Below are 17,967 nucleotides of genomic sequence, written 5' to 3' on the forward strand. Positions count from 1 at the left end.
AGGTGTCAAGTGTTAAAGAATTCATGTCTCTCCCTCCAAACACAAACATGATCCCACGAGTATGGCCATAGCCAGAGATCAGAGATAAGCTTTACATTAGACTTTCACGGTCTGACTGAAAGCATTATAAAAATTTGTAAATCTGCACCACAGCCACACACACACTCACACAACAAAGCCCATTCCTGTCACTGGTTGGCTTCAGTCTTAAACTGATTAATCCATAAGTCAGCCAGTTAACTTCGAGACACCTGACAAGGGTCAAGTCTTCTATGCACTAAGCCGACAGGTTTAGTACAGATACAAAATATGCCTTTCCTGTTCCCAGCCAATTGTGATGCCACACACATACAGTATCTTTTCAGCATCAAAAAGCCAGTTGAACAGCACAGAGAGAGTGCCTTCCTTCTACCTAACTTGGACAAAACAAATCATTAGGAGGGGTACACTTCTAGGAACGCAACCTTGGCTCGTCACTTATATTAGGAACATTTCATGAGGTATAAGAAAAGTTTGTGCAAACTAGTGAAAAATTATTTTCAGCTAATATAAAAAATTATTTTAAAAACAGTACTTTCAAGTCTTCCTCTTACATATTTTTTGCAAACACACTGACCATTCATTTAAAAGCTAGATAAATGCAGCTTTCCTCATCCAGATTTTAAATCTTGAAATAAATTTACAATGTGGCATTAGAACATATTTGATGGTAATAAATTATTTTAATCACAACATAATAGTCTTTTTACCATTTTGCCCTTCATTCATTTGTACCCTTTTTTTGTAATGGGCTCTGTATGTGTGTACTTATAAAACAAGTAGAACAATACCCTAGGCAAGATTAAGCTAGAAATTGCAACATTGATCAGAGATAGAAACCCAGCACTAAGCTACTTTATGTCCTATAAATCTATGTCCCTAACTGTCACAGAGAAATTCTGTGTATACCCCTAAAGGCTACAGACAATATAATTCAAGCTCATTTGTTTCCAATTGCCCTAAAGCATTTAGAGATACTACTTTGAGCCTGGGACTCATCATGTTTCTCCTTTCCAGGCCTGAGACACAGTTTTAGTTACAGTATAAGAAAGTTATAAACAAAGATGTGTTGATCTTGATTAAACTAAGCAGGCTACTCTATATCTCTAAACACGGCATGAAGCTAAAATGCAGGTCTAAAAAAAAAATTAGGTAATTATTTAATTTTAAGAAATAATATTAAAAAAAATCAATTTTTTTCATTTTTCCTTTACCAGAGAGCAAGATAATCTGAAATATAGTGGCTACGTAACAGTTAATAGTTCAGGGACGAATGTGATTTTTGTTTTGTTTTGGGAGAGGGGGAGTATGCAAAAATCTGCTACTAATTATTTGGGATATATTTAAACTCCATTTCCCCCCCGCCCCGAGTGTAAAAATTGTTGCAACAGTGACTTAAAGATGCCCTCTCAAAAAGGTACTGTAGTAGATGTCATATTTGATAATCCTTGTTGCCCAGTAGGACTATCTGCATACTTAAAAATATGTCAAATTTGCCTTGTAGAACTAGAGAGCAAAATTAACATGCATGTAGAAAGTGGGTCGAGATGGGTTTGAGAGCTTTACTTTAAGAAAACACATATGTCAAAGCCTATATACAAACAGCTTTATTAAAACCAGGATATATTATGAAACTTGGTTTGTATTATCCCTACATTTCATCATTCTTATGCTTACGCAATGTTTGCATATACGAACACTCACAACCCTTTAACTATTTATTCTGAGTTGTGGTTTTCTTCTCCCTGCTCCACCCACCTTCCCTTCCTTCCAGAGACTGTCTGCTCCTGCACTAAGAAATATGACATAAGATTCTGCTCTGACTTTTGCTCAATGTTAAGATCACCCACGGATTACTCTGGGAGCAATAGAACACTTTTGTTTGAATGCTCACAGGAGATAAGGGAACGCCTGGCAAACACAACGGTGCCAGGTCTGTGTACTTTCAACAAAACAGGTATGCAGAAGAGTGTACATACTTCAGGGAGCTGCTTAAAACAAATCTGTCTGAGACAAGGACTTAAAGAAATTAGATCCTACTATATACATTTAAAATTCCCCCTCCCAAGACAAATATATTTCCATACATTGCACCTAAAGAAGTATATGTTTATAAATAGCACTCTAGCATCCCAACAAGATTTTTCAATGTTCACCATAGGTTTGTTCCCCCCATTCTGAGGAATCAGGAAAGGAACTTCTGTTCCTTGATGGTACTGCAGCATTGTCATGCAGAACATGGTAGCTAGCAAAATAAATCACTACTGTTGCATATTTAATGCCATTATCTAGACAATTTGAACCAATATAAACAATGATGTTTCCCGATGCAGCCAAGCTTTCTAGTTAAACATGCCCCCTCCATACAATCAGCATGACTACACAAATATCTAACTGAAGAATTCCATATGTGGTGGCAAAATAACAATAAAAAATAGACAAACATTGATTTCCTTGAATGAAAATATTCTGAGCTATGCTACAATTCCCGTATACTTTGACGCAAACATCTGGAGAAGGGTTTATAACAGTCTTGCAGTTGCTAGGTATTTTGACCCATGTCACTATTGAGAAAGTGATTTTTTGTTGTTGTTGTTTCAAAATTAACATTGTCAAATCCTGGTCTGGACTTCTACAAAATGATCTTTAATAGCCAGCACATCATCCAGCCTTTCTGACACATTCAGAAGACGGCAGTGAAGAGTATCTGTTGATTTTTACTCTGATAGAAACAATGTATATACACATATCTGTAGGTATGATTAAATCAAATTTGAACCAAGTGTGTCCAGATACACACAAAAAAAATAACAGATTAAAAATACAAGGAACTACAAACCAACTTTTTTTTTTTTTTTTAAGCAAGCACTGGTCAACAGATGTTTACAGAAAATACACCCAGTAAAGAGAAGTGTTGAAGAGCAGTCTCCAAGTGTTGCTTGACACTATAAAAGACAGAGAAGGGGAAAGATTTCAAGAGATTTGTACACAAAATAAAGGCTTCAGAAATCTCTTGTGGGTCTTAAACTTTCCTGATATTCTCATTGTTTTTGTATCAATCTACATGGAAATTTAAACTAGTGTCTTTGGGATAGAAATTATGTCTTTCTTATGCAACTGCAGAATATAGAAATTTTAGCAGAAGAGTTTCCATTCCATTCTGTATTTCTGTAATAGAAATTGATACAAACAATTAATTACAAACAATAAATTACACAAACCCACAATAACAAACCAACCATACTAGTTTCAAACTGGAAGGACAATAAAATATATGCACAGAGACAAAGACTATTATTTACTAATATCAATTAATTTGCAGGTCTGGCTAGGCACCTTATAAGATACTTCACCTGACAAGAGGACAAAATTGCTGCTAAAAGAAAAAAATGACATTACTCTATTGGGTATATTTGAACTCTGAGAACAGATGTACCTTCTACCATATACAAACAAAAAAAGCCCCAACACAATGAATAATCACCACCCACATGTCTTCAGGGGAACACAGTATGTAACCAAGCCACCAACGAGATCCAAGTTTTTGCCAGCAAATATTATGCTGAAGAAGAAATGCATGAGAAAACACCAGCAGGAAGTTGGAAGATGCACAGTGTATTCTCAGGAAGACTATAAAAGAAAGTAGCTGTAATTAGCTGTATTTTTTTTTTTAATTATTCTGGGACAGATCATTACTGATGATTATTCATACATCTAGGAGCATGTTAACTACCAGCTATGACTAAAACAAAATTGATAAGCAATGCAGACTCAGAAGACCAACAGTTGCCTGAGACTATGCATCTAAATCCACCAGTAGCACCACTTAAACTTAGAGAGAGACAACTTCCCATGGCTACGCAGTGCTTGGAACCTCTATTCCATTCGCAAGTCAAAAGCTCTGGAATTTCCTTTTAAAATGAAAAAGCCAAAATTCAAAATTTCCCACTGAATAGAATTTCGAGAAGAAGAAAGAGCATTATCAAGCCAATCCTTTGCATCCAACTTTTATATCATAAAACTGTCATTAGCACAATCTCACTTGTGGATAACTTTCAGAAGACTGGTATTCAGTCCAAATTTTGGTCTTATGTCTTCCCTTTTCTCAGGGCAGATTTCAAATCACACTCCATTTCTCTGGCCTTTCCAAATATACTTCCTAAGCTCTTCTGTCTCTGGACTCCATCTAAAAGTGAGCATCCTCTTCTTGAGACCTCCTAGAAGCACTGCTGTCACCCCAAAAACTGACTGAGCAATTTCCAAATCCTAGTTGACTGATAACAGATTATGGTTTAACTCCGCAGTAGCTGAAGCAAAGCCCCCTTAAATTTGCAAAAGGAATTCTGAACCAATCCTGCTATCCTCAGATGCTTCAGGGAGACAAACAAACAAACCACCCACCCACGTTTTCCATGCTGATTTCGATCACAACCGACTTCTCCATGACTCTGCAAAAAGCAAGCAGTATCACTCCAAGAGGCCACTCCATTTTTCCTTCCGCACATCTTTGCCTCTTTGCTTTCACATCTGCTCTTTCCAAAAGAACACAAAGAGCCTTCTCAAAATGTCACATCTCCTCTGTCAAATGGCAGCAACAGTCACTTCAGCAAATTGCAAAGGCAGACTGATTCTTTTTCACTGAATGAAGGACCTCCTACTTCTACAGCAGATAATCATGGTATTCTTATCACACACTTTTGCATGGGGCTCAGAGTTGGGGGTTTCACAGCTGTTCTGCCCCTTGTGTGACTCTAACATGCAAGATCACAGGATACTGAGAGGTTACAACTTCCACAATACTTTTTCCTAACTTACATCTCCAGGTAATTCTGCTCCATGTTAACAATTAACTCATCTATACCACAGGAAGAGGGAAAGAAACAGAAAGGGCATCTTGCAATCTTGCAACAAGTCTTGCAACAAAAATGGACTTTGTTGTTATTAGGAACATGTACCTATATTATAAAGAAACCATGAGCTGTACATAAATAGAGTCTCAAAATTGCTACATAATTTTGAGGCAGAACTGTAGCATTAAAAACCATTCAACCTTCTAAAATGTTTTCAAGTAATTGTACTTGAAAATTCAATTAGACTTCAATTCATTTTTGAATATGTAAAAAGGATTTGTGAAAGGGAAAAAGGCACATGAGTAGATGAGTAGGTCAAATGTATCACATTGTATGATCTTCCTTGAACAATTATTTGAGTTAATTAAAAAAAATAGCTGCTCCAAGAATAAAGTATGGTTAGTAAACTTCAAATGGTCAAAACCCAATATCATTAGAAAACCAACATACTGGCAAAACCTTAAGCAATAGAAAGATTCTGATACAAGAAACACAAGTCAGACAGTATACAGCCTGATCAATTTATGCTTCTGACAACAAATTAGAGAAAAAGAACAAAGTTGTGTTTGTTTGCTGAATACAGAGTGGAAGCCTTCACTGACAGATGTCTTTAGAAGAAAATGTAAGAACACCACACATTCATATACAAGGAAACCAGAAAAAAAGTCTCAGTGTAGACAATTTCATCAGGTTCCTTGGCATGACTGACAGCTGAGCTGCTCAATTCAGAAGTAGAAGAAAACACATCTGCCTCAACATTCTCATCAACAAGAGACAACAGAGCCTTAGAAGATCAAAGTGCAGTGGCTTCCTTTGCTGCTATAAAGATTATGGTACGGTGCAATATAAAGCTACTTGCAAAGTAAAGCTAGTTTTAAATCCAACTTAATATTTGTATTTAAAAATAAAATAAAATGCAACATTTGCAGTCTTTCATGGATTAGCTAGTAAACCCACAATTGGAAAAATGACTACCATTTGCTCTTTTTTTTTTCTCCATGTGAACTTGTTGGCATCCTTCGTCTAACACAGATCAACTGCACAAGATCGTGTTTTTGTGTGATACTTCCAACAACTTGACAACTACTGCTATTCTCTTGGGATTCTCCTTTGTCTCAAATAATAGAAATGTGAATCTCCTAATGCAGGCAGTTAAATCCCAAATTGGCTTCTTCGAAATAAATGTTATATTTACCTAAATACGGAAAAAACAGTGGTAAAAGCAAATGTCCCTGTAATAATGGGAGTTGAGCAAAAGCACATGGATCATGACTGTATAATTTTAAAGATTCTCAGAAAATAAGTGAAATAAAATAATTTTTAAACAGGAGTATCTGGACTTTTACAACTTGCAGAAAAAAATACCTGTTGATAAGGGGTAGATAGCAGATGGCTGCACTGGGTAGAGTTAACATAAATGAAAACAATTTAGTATTATTACCTACCTGCTTGCCCTCAGTATCTTTGTGATATGTTTATCTATTAGCAAATATTCCAACCTGCTCAGGATGAAAACTTTAAGTGCACAAAGCACAACAGAGATTGGATCTTCAACACAAGTACCTACGGCATGGATCAGAGGCAAGGAGCAGCACTTAATGCTGCTTGCACACAGTTTTACTGCATCAGTAATTCACCTTGATCTAAAGCTGTGTAAGAAACCAGAACAGAATTCAAAATTTCCAAGCAGAAACCACAGATTAATCTTAGCTCTTGCTTCGGATTATTTTTAAAGGACTTAAAATTTGTAAATACCTCCAAGAACATGTAATCATATTTCTGGGAAGCAATAAAATAAATTAAACAATAAAAAATATTTGCAAAATTTGAAGTGACAGACATAGGAGACCTCATCAAAAAGAGTGAATCTTTAATAGCAATTTTGTACTGATTCTTCTTTTATACACAGAATTCAATTTTTTACAGATTTGTCCTTGGGATTCCTATTCCCTAAAGTTGTATCCCTAATATATAACAATAAAATTGTATCAATAGAGCTTTTTTACACACAATATATATACACACATACAACAAAATATATAACTAGATTTTATATACCGCTATATATAGGTAATATAAACAGTTACATTAATACCTTTTAAAGAATTGCCTACTATGTTAAAGACAGCAGTTACTGATTATGTGATGTCTAAATTCATACACCTATACAGTCTGTTCATAAAAAGTGTGTAAGTTCAGTTCTTCGAGAACCAATGTATTTTGTTTGACTCAGTATGTCGCCTTCTTGTCTAGGCAGGAAAAAAATGGAGACCAATGCTGTAATCCTTTCAGAATAAAATGTTTAAATACAAACATGATTGCCATTGTAGACTGTTTAATTTAGAGAGATTGTATTTCAGTTCTGGTTTTGAGAGGTTTGCTGATTTGACTATAGAGAGTACTTCAATGCTTATCTTAATTGTTTAGATAAGATTTGTTTGAATTTGGTAGGTGAAAAAAACATGGGTGTGGGATATAAGAAGGTTGAGAAAAGAATGGCATTTTACCAGATTATGTTTATTTTAAACTATAGTCCATAGTGGAGCAAACAGTCTCAATGAACCTGACAGGGGCAGGTCTTCAATGAGTGAATTTGAAGCACAAGACTGACTGGCAGGATTCAAGATTTTCAACAAACTGGAAAGGATTACCACAATAACTTCCAAAATCCTACTCAAGGCTTAGCATAGTACACAAATGCAAATGATATAGGACACATTTAAATACTTTTTAAAAAATTAGCTCTGTGATTATTGTAGGGCTTTGTTATTCTCTAGGCAAACTTTCTGTCCTGTAAATGTATCTTTACGAGTGTTTCAAGAACAAGATTTTGATATAAAATTAATCATTGGCATATGGATATATTTTACATATAAAAAATTCTGTTACAGAAAATCACTGCTATAAAAACAACAATGCTATTAGCTTTTACTTCAATATCAGCTTGTATTAAATTTTTCCACTTTCTGGTTAAGGTAGTATAGCAAGCCACAGGCATTCCATTTAGAAGTTCTCAAAATGAAACTTGTCATACCTATCAAGCATATCACTTTTGTTAGGGAGACTACTAGAACAGGATATCTGAAGTATATACTTTTAGGATGTTTACATGACTATGTATTTACAGTGCATGTTGTAAAAACAAACAGCACAAACACATCAGCTGCAAGGCACATATGCAGTAGATCTGCCATTGTGTATCAATCGGTCTGCAAACAGATTGATTTATAGCTTCATATTCATGAGTCAAGCAAAATAAAACTGCAGTTTTCTGTGTGTTAGTGTTTGACTTTTCTTTTAGATCCACACTGGCTCTAACACTTTTCAATCTCTATTTTAATGACATTATGTCCAGGAGTTCCACATGCTAATTGTGGCACCAGTGATGGTGTAACCGTGACAATCAAAGGATGTATACAAGTCAAGCTTTGCAGAACAACATAGCATCTCTCACTGAGTGCAGCTGGAAGAAGTTAGCAAGACTTTGGAATACAAAGAAGCCTTCAGGCTTCAAACTAATGGAGACTTCTAATTACTTGTGGATTTTTTCAGAATTCAAATTTGCTGTCTTTTGGTTTAATTCCAGCTTATCTATTTTCATTAGAGCAGCTCAAAGTAAACAAAGCCACAGCTAACTCTGAGAAGTCCAGTCCATAAGCAAAGAGATAAGCATTTTAATGCTTTAGGGAGCTCATTCTTGATGACAAAGATGAACAAAATGCAGGAGAAAGAGGAACAGCTTTATTTGGAATCATCTAGTAGTTCACTGACAAAGATGAAACCTAGGTTTAAAGTAGTATAAAATCAAGAATAAATTTAGGTTAAAATGATTCCAACTATTGGAAGAATAATTTATTGCTTATTCTAACATCATAATCACTGGGACAACACAAACTTTTTCCTATGGGAACTATTTGTCTTACTCTGTGACCCTGAGCAGCTTTGGACAGTCCCAAATCTTTCCATATTCCTTATAAACATTCCACTCTCTACTCAGGCTTCTAATTCAGCATTGAACCTCTTGATTTTTTCACTATTGTATTTGTTTGAGATTGACCACAATTCACCCCTCATAATAATGGCAAAGATATAACAGCTTTATAGTTACATTGCACTCTGCATATGTATTTGATAAAGTTAGCAGGGCAGACACCAAACATACTTTTTTTTTTTTTTCCCCCCCAAAAAATTATATTCTCCACATTAAGCAGCTGGCTTAGGATCTTGGCTTCTGCATTATGAAGTTACCCACACTTAGTATATAGTTAAGGGAGCTCCAGGTGTGTCCAGCTGGCAATTTAGAATACTTACATTGAATTACTCAAGTGTCAACACTAAATGAGTTAACCACTGCCTAATTCACAGATCTGAAAATTTAATGGCTCATGAAACACCACCAGAAAGGAGAATATCTTAGGCTTTCACAGGAATCTGTTCTCATCTTACTGCAACTAAATATATCTTCACCAACACCAAAAAGAGATTAAAAACAGTTATTAATCCTTAGTGAAGTCCACATGGCAATGCTAATGGGGGAGCTGCTCTTTTCTGAGCAGACTCAAACTCACTCAAAAAACTGCTGTGATTACACTCTCAGTAATCCTGATCAATGACTAACATAAGACTCCTTGTCTCTCAAGGAGTGACTAGAAGTCAAAACAATCATTGGATTAGAGCTATAGCTGGTGGAATATCAAAGAGACCAACAAAAGGAAACAGCAGAATAACCTCAAGAACTTGTCTTTCTATGGAATTGTTTGATCTTTTTAGCTTATACAGGAGAAAGTTAAGAAGCAACCTGATTACAGTTCTTATGTATACCTGCATGAGAAGACACTCAAAAGTAGATGGCTCCCTAATTTTGCAGACCAAAAGCAGGGAAGCATGAAGGATGTCTGTAAACTAATCCAACAAATTCACTATAGAAAGAATATTTTAAGTGCTAAAAGTGAGGGAAATTAACCTTTCGAACAATGTTTCATGGGATATATTGACTTCCCCATCACATAAAGTATTTGTATGAAATCCTAGACTCACTGAAACTATCAGTGACTTCAAAGAAAGCAAAAGGGTGAAGGGTCAGAATTTCAGTTGGAACTCAAGATCATTTATACTACTATAATGTTAGTATTTATACAGACTAATAGCTTGAGAGAGAAATTAGCAGGCAACATTACAGGACTTGCCTTATTTAACAGCCAGACTAAACGCTAAGAATGCGCTTTCTAGAAATTGAGAGTTGAGCTGTGTTTGCCCTTTGATAGGTCCCTCTGAAGTTCTCTACCATCAATGAGCCTAAATAATTTTACAGAGACTGCATGGAATGTTGCTACCTTTTGATGATTTACAACAGAAAGTACTGCAAGGTCTTTTAACTAAGAAGACATGCATTGATCATCCAGAAACAAGCTTTCCTTCCTTATGTTTCAACCTAGCCAGTTGTGTATTATGACATCAATATCTGTAGTAGCAGAGCTAGTTAGAAAAAACTACATGCAAACTTAAAGGGATTCAAAAAAATCAGACAAAGCAAGTCCCAATTAACCTATAACTGCTGTATAGTCAACTGTTGCAGTCACAAGTCAAAATACAATATATTTTTTTTAGCTCAGGAATTACAAACATAAAACATTTGAGAGGGTTCTTTTCAAAAGCAAATTTTCCTTTCCTTCTGTCAGATGGTAGCATCTCACTCAAATAAAATGAAATACTCTAAATTTATTCTACAAATCAAACTAAAATTTTATTTTCAGCATAGCAGAGAAAAGTTTAGATGTCATCTGCTGTTCTACATGTCTGCCTAGTCTGATGTCTGGATAAACACCAGCAATTTCATTGTACTAACCCGCACTAAGCTTTTCACCAAATATTCTGAAATTACAGTATTAAAGAGCTACAGATGCTAAGAAAAATGATGTAATGATCTTGTGATATTCAGCCCATGTTCTAAGTATGGGGGGATTATGAAAATAATGCAAAAAGATTTTTGGCTGGGTAGATTACAGATGACATAGCTTTACTAATTCAAATCACAATCCTGTGATAACTGAGGGCAGAAGGATGTATGTTTATGGTTTAAGTCCCATCTTTCTTCATACTTCAAAGTATTTCTCAGAAGCTGGTATTAACAACTCAAGGAAATAAGGTCTTGGATTGCAACAAAACATATTGCCTGGGTACGTGGCAAACCAAAATACAGAAATTCTAAGAAAAAAAAAAAATCAAATGTTATTTGAAATCACCTATGTGTATTTATTTCAGTATCATGACTGGATTGGGCCTGCTGAGCACTTTGAGATTACAAGAGACGCTCCGTGTTGCTTCAGTTCAATGCCATTGAGGTATATTTTGTGTCCAGGTAGCTAGAGCAATTGCAGCTTCACTAAAAACACAAAATACATTACACTGAAATAGAATGCAATATATATTGCTTAGGGAGGTTTCCTGTGGGACTGCAAAACAATGGAAATAACCTTGATCTTTCATTGTCTAGGGATCACGACGGAAGAGGAGAAAGAAGAGGGAAAAAGTAGGAGAAACCCAGGTACTTCATAAAGCAAGCTACAGGAACATCCACACAGTGGCTCCAGCGTGACCAACAGTGGGATCTCAGACTAAGCGTTCCATAATTTTTGCAGTAGAAAACCATAACTTCCCTTGCACTGCTTCTTACCTTACCTACCACGGATGAGGGATGGATGAAGCAAGCAAATCACTCCCCCCTTTTTGCAGCATATTTTCCCTTCCTTAAGCTCAGAGCTATTATCTGAGAGAGGACGTTCAGTGGGCGAGAAGTATGCCGACGGGCAGCGCCCCCAAGACGGTTCCCGGGGCGAAGCCGCAAGGTGAAGGACTTTGCCCGCCGCAGCCAGTGCCGTGGGGCAGCGGGCTCGGCGCTGCCCGGCGGCTCCCGGGAAGCGGCGCGGAGCTTCCCCCGCCGGCGGCTCCGCGGGCCGCTGTTGCCACCTGCTGCCGGCAGCGAGGACGGGGGGCTGGCGGGGCCGGGGGAGGCTCGGCCGAGGGGAGCCGGGCCCGCGGCCGCCAGCAACAAGGGGCAATGGGCAGGAGGGTCTAACGGGAGAGGGGCGCGGCCCCGCACCTGGCAGGGACGGAAAGGAAGGTGGTGGGTCGGGGAGGAGGGAAGTCCAGGTGGAAGCCGAAGGAGAGGAGTCAGTAAAATGCCCCAGATAAGCAGAGCACAACAGAGAAAGTCCAGGCTGCATATGTGATGCGTTTCCACATACAGGGGGTTTCAAAAAGATGGATCCAATTTGAAAACACTACTGCTCTGAAGTTGGCTCCATCTTTCTGACATACTCTGTAGCTTCCAGGCATCTAACATTTCCAATGGGCGAATGGGTATTTACTGGTAGATTTAGGGCTGCTCCAAATGTACTAGAAGGAAGATCATCATTGTAACACAAGTAATAAAAGGTTGTACATGATGCCATACTTGATTACCACAGAAGAGTGGCAATGACTACTGAAGAAAGTGTGAGTCAGTTCATATAAAGCAATCTATTGTAACAGATCTACCACATTCCCTGCTGAGGGAGTTCATGTCTAAATAGAAAAAACACAGTACCCTATTACAGATCATTCAACTAGCATGTTAATAATGACTCCTAAATGGTAGAAGCTTTAAGATAATATGCAATACAGAAAACATAGTAGCAAAAGGTTTACTTTGTGAAGCATATCTTTGAGACGACATGCAGAGGTCTTAATCTTAGGATGTGATAATTATTATTCAAAGCAACTAGGCTGAAACACCAAAAGAGCAGAAGCAACACATTATTTACTTCTGAATAGTGCACAAAAGAGTTGGAGACACTGTAACAGTATTAAATGAAATTTCTTTATAGAACAGGAGAAAAGATTTTTTAAAATAACACCATAAAACTAGATTTTACAGGGAGGAATTACATTAGAGTGAGAAAGCAGTTAAAAGGATAAAAAAAAAACTTGCAGATGAGAAGGAAGCTTATAGACACTTCTTTTTGTTATCTGAACCCCTAATATAATCAACTGAAAAATTCAAAAGTACCCTTTTTTTCCCTTGTCTTTTCAGATCCCCAGTATTCCTACTCCTCAAAACCACATACATGATTAAACATAAGAGCACAGGAGACAGCTGCAAATAAAAGATACTCTTCAAAAAGTGGAAATTGGCCAAAGAAAATAGAAAAGCAAAAAGTCTTGTAAGTTCAACATAAATTGAACAAAACCAAAAAGGTGTAAACCCAACTTGCCAAATGCATAAAGCTAGAAATTAAACTGCTTTCAAGCACATTGGGTATACGAAGCCTGACAGTAAACAGTTGGGCGTGCAGATAATCTGGCTGTAAAAATGAGCACAAGTGAAAGAAAATCAGAAAAAGTTAAACAAAGTATTTGTGTTAGGATTCACAACCACAGAAAAGGTCAAAGAGGTTCTCAGACAAGCTCTATACTTTCAGCAATATGTTCAGGGACCGTCTCAAACTGAACAAGCTTTAGAACATACAAGTGCAAATTGTAAGAGGATTCCCTGATGAAGCTAGAAACTACAAACCAGTCAGCTTGACTTCTGTGCCTAGAAAATGCATATGGATTATACAGAAGAACAGCTTTTTTTGAAATGAACATACAGGTAAACTGACGCAACAAGAAAGAGGGGTAACACACTATTTCATAGTAGACACTCATGAACAACAAATTAAATACTACTGAGTTAATGGAGTCAACAAAGGCACAGATATGAGTGATCAGACTGATGCTGGATTTTCCAAAGGCTCCTCACAATCTGTACCTAAGGCTTCAGAAAAAAGATTACGCTGTCATGGGATAAGAAGAAAAGTCTACTCTGCTTAAAATCTAAAACTGCTCAAAAAACTAGGAAATCTATTACAAAAAAAAAATGAAGGATCAGTTTTCAAAGTACCAAGTGTTAGCAGTGGAGCCTTACTAGAATCCTTTCAGGTTCCTGTGCCATATAATGAACGTGAGGTGGTAATGATGGCAGATAATAAAAGCTAACAACTTTAAAGCTGACCACAAACACGTACGAATGAATATCTTAAGTATGCTGTGTTAATACATGCAAAGTAGATGGGGAAAAAAAGAACCCAAACTGTAAAAGCACTGTGATGGATACAAAATTAGCAACTACTGCCCCAAAAAAGACACACGGATTTTTTTCATTTGAAAACATAAGCTCAATAATTAGCAACAGTTAAAGGGCAAACAATGTCAGTAACAATACAGAAAAAAAAATAAAAAAATGAAGCCTTAAACAGAAGATGATGCAATACCATGGCATAGGCATATGGCACACATAAGTCTTGAAAACAGCATAGAGATAATCACCTCATTTGCAAAGAGAAGAAAGAAAACTATGGATCATAGACTGGTGACAAGGAAAAAAAATAAACAATGTGTATGAAAGTCATTCCAAACAAACTTTTCAGCTTGCAGAAAGATGAATACTGCAAAAAGATAAAATAGAGATCTATAAAAATTACATAATGAGTGGTCTGTGCCACTCTTTTTTCTTTTTAACCAGTTATTCACACAGATCAGATACTAAGCTAGATAGAGCTCCATTTGATCAAATACAGCATATTGTCCTAATTGCTTCTTTAAAAGAGTAGTGATAAGAAAAATACAGTAAAAATAGGTACACTGAATGTAAAGAAGAAAAAAGAAGAAAGTATTAACTTCAAGTTTTACTAAATCCTCATTTTAACTACCTTTTATTTAAATTAGGTTTTAAAGGGAATGTACATGTAAGTCACTTTATTTATTTTTTGTTTGTTTGTACAAATATATTCAAGCATAAGAAACACATGAACAAATCATGAATGGATTGCTGTGTGAAGCATCCTTTTATTCTAAACTGTTTGACTTAATGAAAAAATGTGTGGCGATTATTGGAAGGTCTTAGTCAACTAACAAGCCTTAATTTTCATCATGCTAAAATCTCTGTGTAGTTCAGCAATGTACAAAAGTATGACCACTGGAAAATATTTCCACTATAGAAAACAGACCAGGTGTTCTTTTTCTCTCTCTTTATCTCCCCCTAATCTTTGCATGGTACTAATGCTAACAGCATATATTTTGTTGCTTTCATGCTTAGAATTTTGTAATCATCCCTCTTATGAGTGACTACATGGCACACATACAACAGTACTTTTTTTTTTTTTTTTTCTTTTGGAAGAACAGAACTTTCCTGAAACTTTTCTCTCAAAGTTTCAAAGTAAATCAGACTTCCAAGAAAAAAAATAAACTGTTTCAACTGAAACAACAGACAAACAATGCAGTTACAGTTTCTTACAAAACTTCTCTATTAAATTACATTCATATGTGCTTAACAACAACAAAAATCTTTAATTATCCAAACTATCCAATGTGGCAGTAATTAGTCTCTGTTGATTCAAATATTGTGAAAAAACTCAATATGATTTTCCTTAACTTCTTTAAAATGTATTTTTGCATTGCCAAAAATTGATGTAATTCCATACATTTATGTTTTATTGTAAATTGCAAAAGAATGTATCCCATAAAATATTCAGTTCCTTTCTTGGTGATATGAACATTTCTGTCCTTCATTATCTTGATGTGTTGCACACATACTTAAAGAAAATGATAACCAAGGTTGTATTTTCTTTTTTTCCTTAACAACCGCTGCTATTGTTTTATTGGCCTCTGGTCACTGTGTACTAAGCTTCAGAAAACCTAAAATGATAGGAAGAGGACTTGAGGTATGCTTTCAATACCCAGGACTGGCTTTCAGGGCCATCACCCACAGCTCAGGGGTTTATGCCACATCCATTAGAAACACCACCTGTCTCCAAGGACCTTTGTTGTCCTTCCTCACAGGCTGCCTGTGGCAGGAGTAGCCACACAAGGGCCACAGAATCACTTTCAGCTGCTCAGTGCACAACATTATGAACATCCTAGCAGCATCAAAGCAATAGGAACATTTGCAGAAATACATATATGTGGTACTCAAATTCAGCTCTAGTCTGTCTTTTATAAAAGCCCTTTTGTGTATTCCATTGTTTTACTTACCAATAATTTCACAATAGGAGCTTGTAAAGTAATTATAAGCAAATAAAACGTGTAAGCTTGCAATCTAACAGCAGGCATAAGGTAGTGAACATGGTAGCATAAAGCTAAGAAGAAATAACCGAATAAGACTGAAGTTTTGAGGAAGTCCTAGTTCACAGGACAGAAAAATGATGAACCAACCAATCTTTCCTTGGTGATGTCTCAGAAGAGTCTAAACACACGTTGGACAGGCTATCAGAGGAGAAACTAAATCCACAGTCTCCTAAATTTTAGACATCTGAATGCGCCATATTTGATTAAGAAAAAAATGCACTATATCTGTTCAAGAAAAAATAGTTAAAGAATTTATTTTTCAATTAATAAGCCAGAACTAACAGGTAGAGTTTCAAACTTTGTAATTAACCTGCACTGACTGCAACTACTTTATGATTCATTCTTTTAATAAAGAAATAGACTTGCCACCTGGAAGGAAAAAAACCTTACTACATGCAGGACTTTTTTAATAACTTAAATGAAGAGAAGTGACAATTTTGTGCAACTGGTTTACCTTCCAGTATAACAATGCCCAAAGAACTCGATCCAATAATGCGTTGTTTTAATTTTATTCTTGTAACTTGTTTAAACCATAAAATGTCTTTCAGGAAGATACCCATTCTTGACAAAAATTTTGGTATTATGAGTTTCAAATGACCAAGATCATACACATCAATTGTTATTAGGATAAATAATGTTCAGTTCATCTATGGACATTCCATAGGGTAAACTAATAATGAGTCTTATTTTCCAGATTTTGAGTCATTCTTTCCTCATTGCTTTCTATTTAGAGCATCTCTTGGACCTATGATCACTAAGACTACGTGATATTTCAACGCTTGAAGAATTCCTGCACAGAACATTTAAATAATGCAGTGTAAGAGACACTTTATCCTCCTCCTCCAGCGAAATAACTCAGTTAAACTTTGACTAAGTCTCTCCTAGCTCATCATTTCTAAGTGCCAGTTTAAGCAGTCAAACAAAACAAACAAATGAAACAATCCCACCAATATTTTCTCATGTTCCTTTGTCATAAATAGCCAAATACTAAAGAATAAACATTTATTTTGCCCACTAACATTTAAAGTACATTCACTTCCTTCACACCTGTCTTGAATTCAGGGCAGAAGATGTTTGTTGTTCAAAGTTGTACTTCTGTTAGCAGAGTAAGCTCTACCACAAATACAATCTCCAGTAAAATAATCTCAAATACAGATTAAAAGGCTGGGCTTTACCAGCTGTCAGGTGAATCTGCTTGCCCTTTCCATAACTACTTTTCCTATTACATTCTTTTATATAACCTCTTTTCTCAGTATCACTTACCAAGACTAAGCTGAGGGCTGTAATTAAAAGAGCCTTTTGTTTGTTTGTTTGTTTGTTTCTCTCTTCTCTCTCCAATTATTAGAGTAGGATGGGTAGCTCCATCAAATTCTGTAGCTTACTCATGTCTCAGAGGTAGGGTAGGGGAGAAATTACTTTTAAATGAGGATGTGAGAAAGGTGATCCAAAATTCAGAGGCAGAGATCTTCCAGCTACTTCCAACAGAGCCAGGGCAACCACATAGTGCTATGCAAAACCTTATAGAAACCTAGTTACAGTATTGCAGCCATGCCAGAGGTAGCACAGTGCCTGAAATGATAAACCCTGTTAAGAGAAACTTACTGAATTGAAAACAATTACAGACAGCTTCAAAAGACAGAGAATTATGTACGTCATTTTTGCCAGACTTCTACTTTCAACATTTAGAAGGTAACTTCAGACTAAGATGATTTTGCTGAATAAAAGATTAATTTCCATTTTGAAAATAAATACCGGATATAAATCTGACTGTGTAGTAAGTAAAATATTTATCTACATGAAATATAAAATTTGTTTTCTGGCTGACATCTGCAGTTTCATTTTTTCCTTCTATCTTTCCACACAGAGAGAATTTTTTGCTATTCTTAACTGCACTTATTAACAACCACAAAAGATTAAACACAGAAGAGGATAC

General features: G+C 36.1%; 1 protein-coding gene across 1 annotated transcript in view; it reads right to left on the minus strand.

The window, feature by feature from the left end:
- The window catches only part of FMN2 (formin 2), a gene marked incomplete at both ends in the record, with an annotated part of 134,359 nt that overhangs the window by 43,688 nt on the left and 72,704 nt on the right, over positions 1-17,967 (minus strand).

This window comes from Streptopelia decaocto (assembly GCF_964273445.1).
Source record: "Streptopelia decaocto genome assembly, chromosome: 3".
In the NCBI taxonomy this organism is placed as follows: domain Eukaryota; kingdom Metazoa; phylum Chordata; class Aves; order Columbiformes; family Columbidae; genus Streptopelia; species Streptopelia decaocto.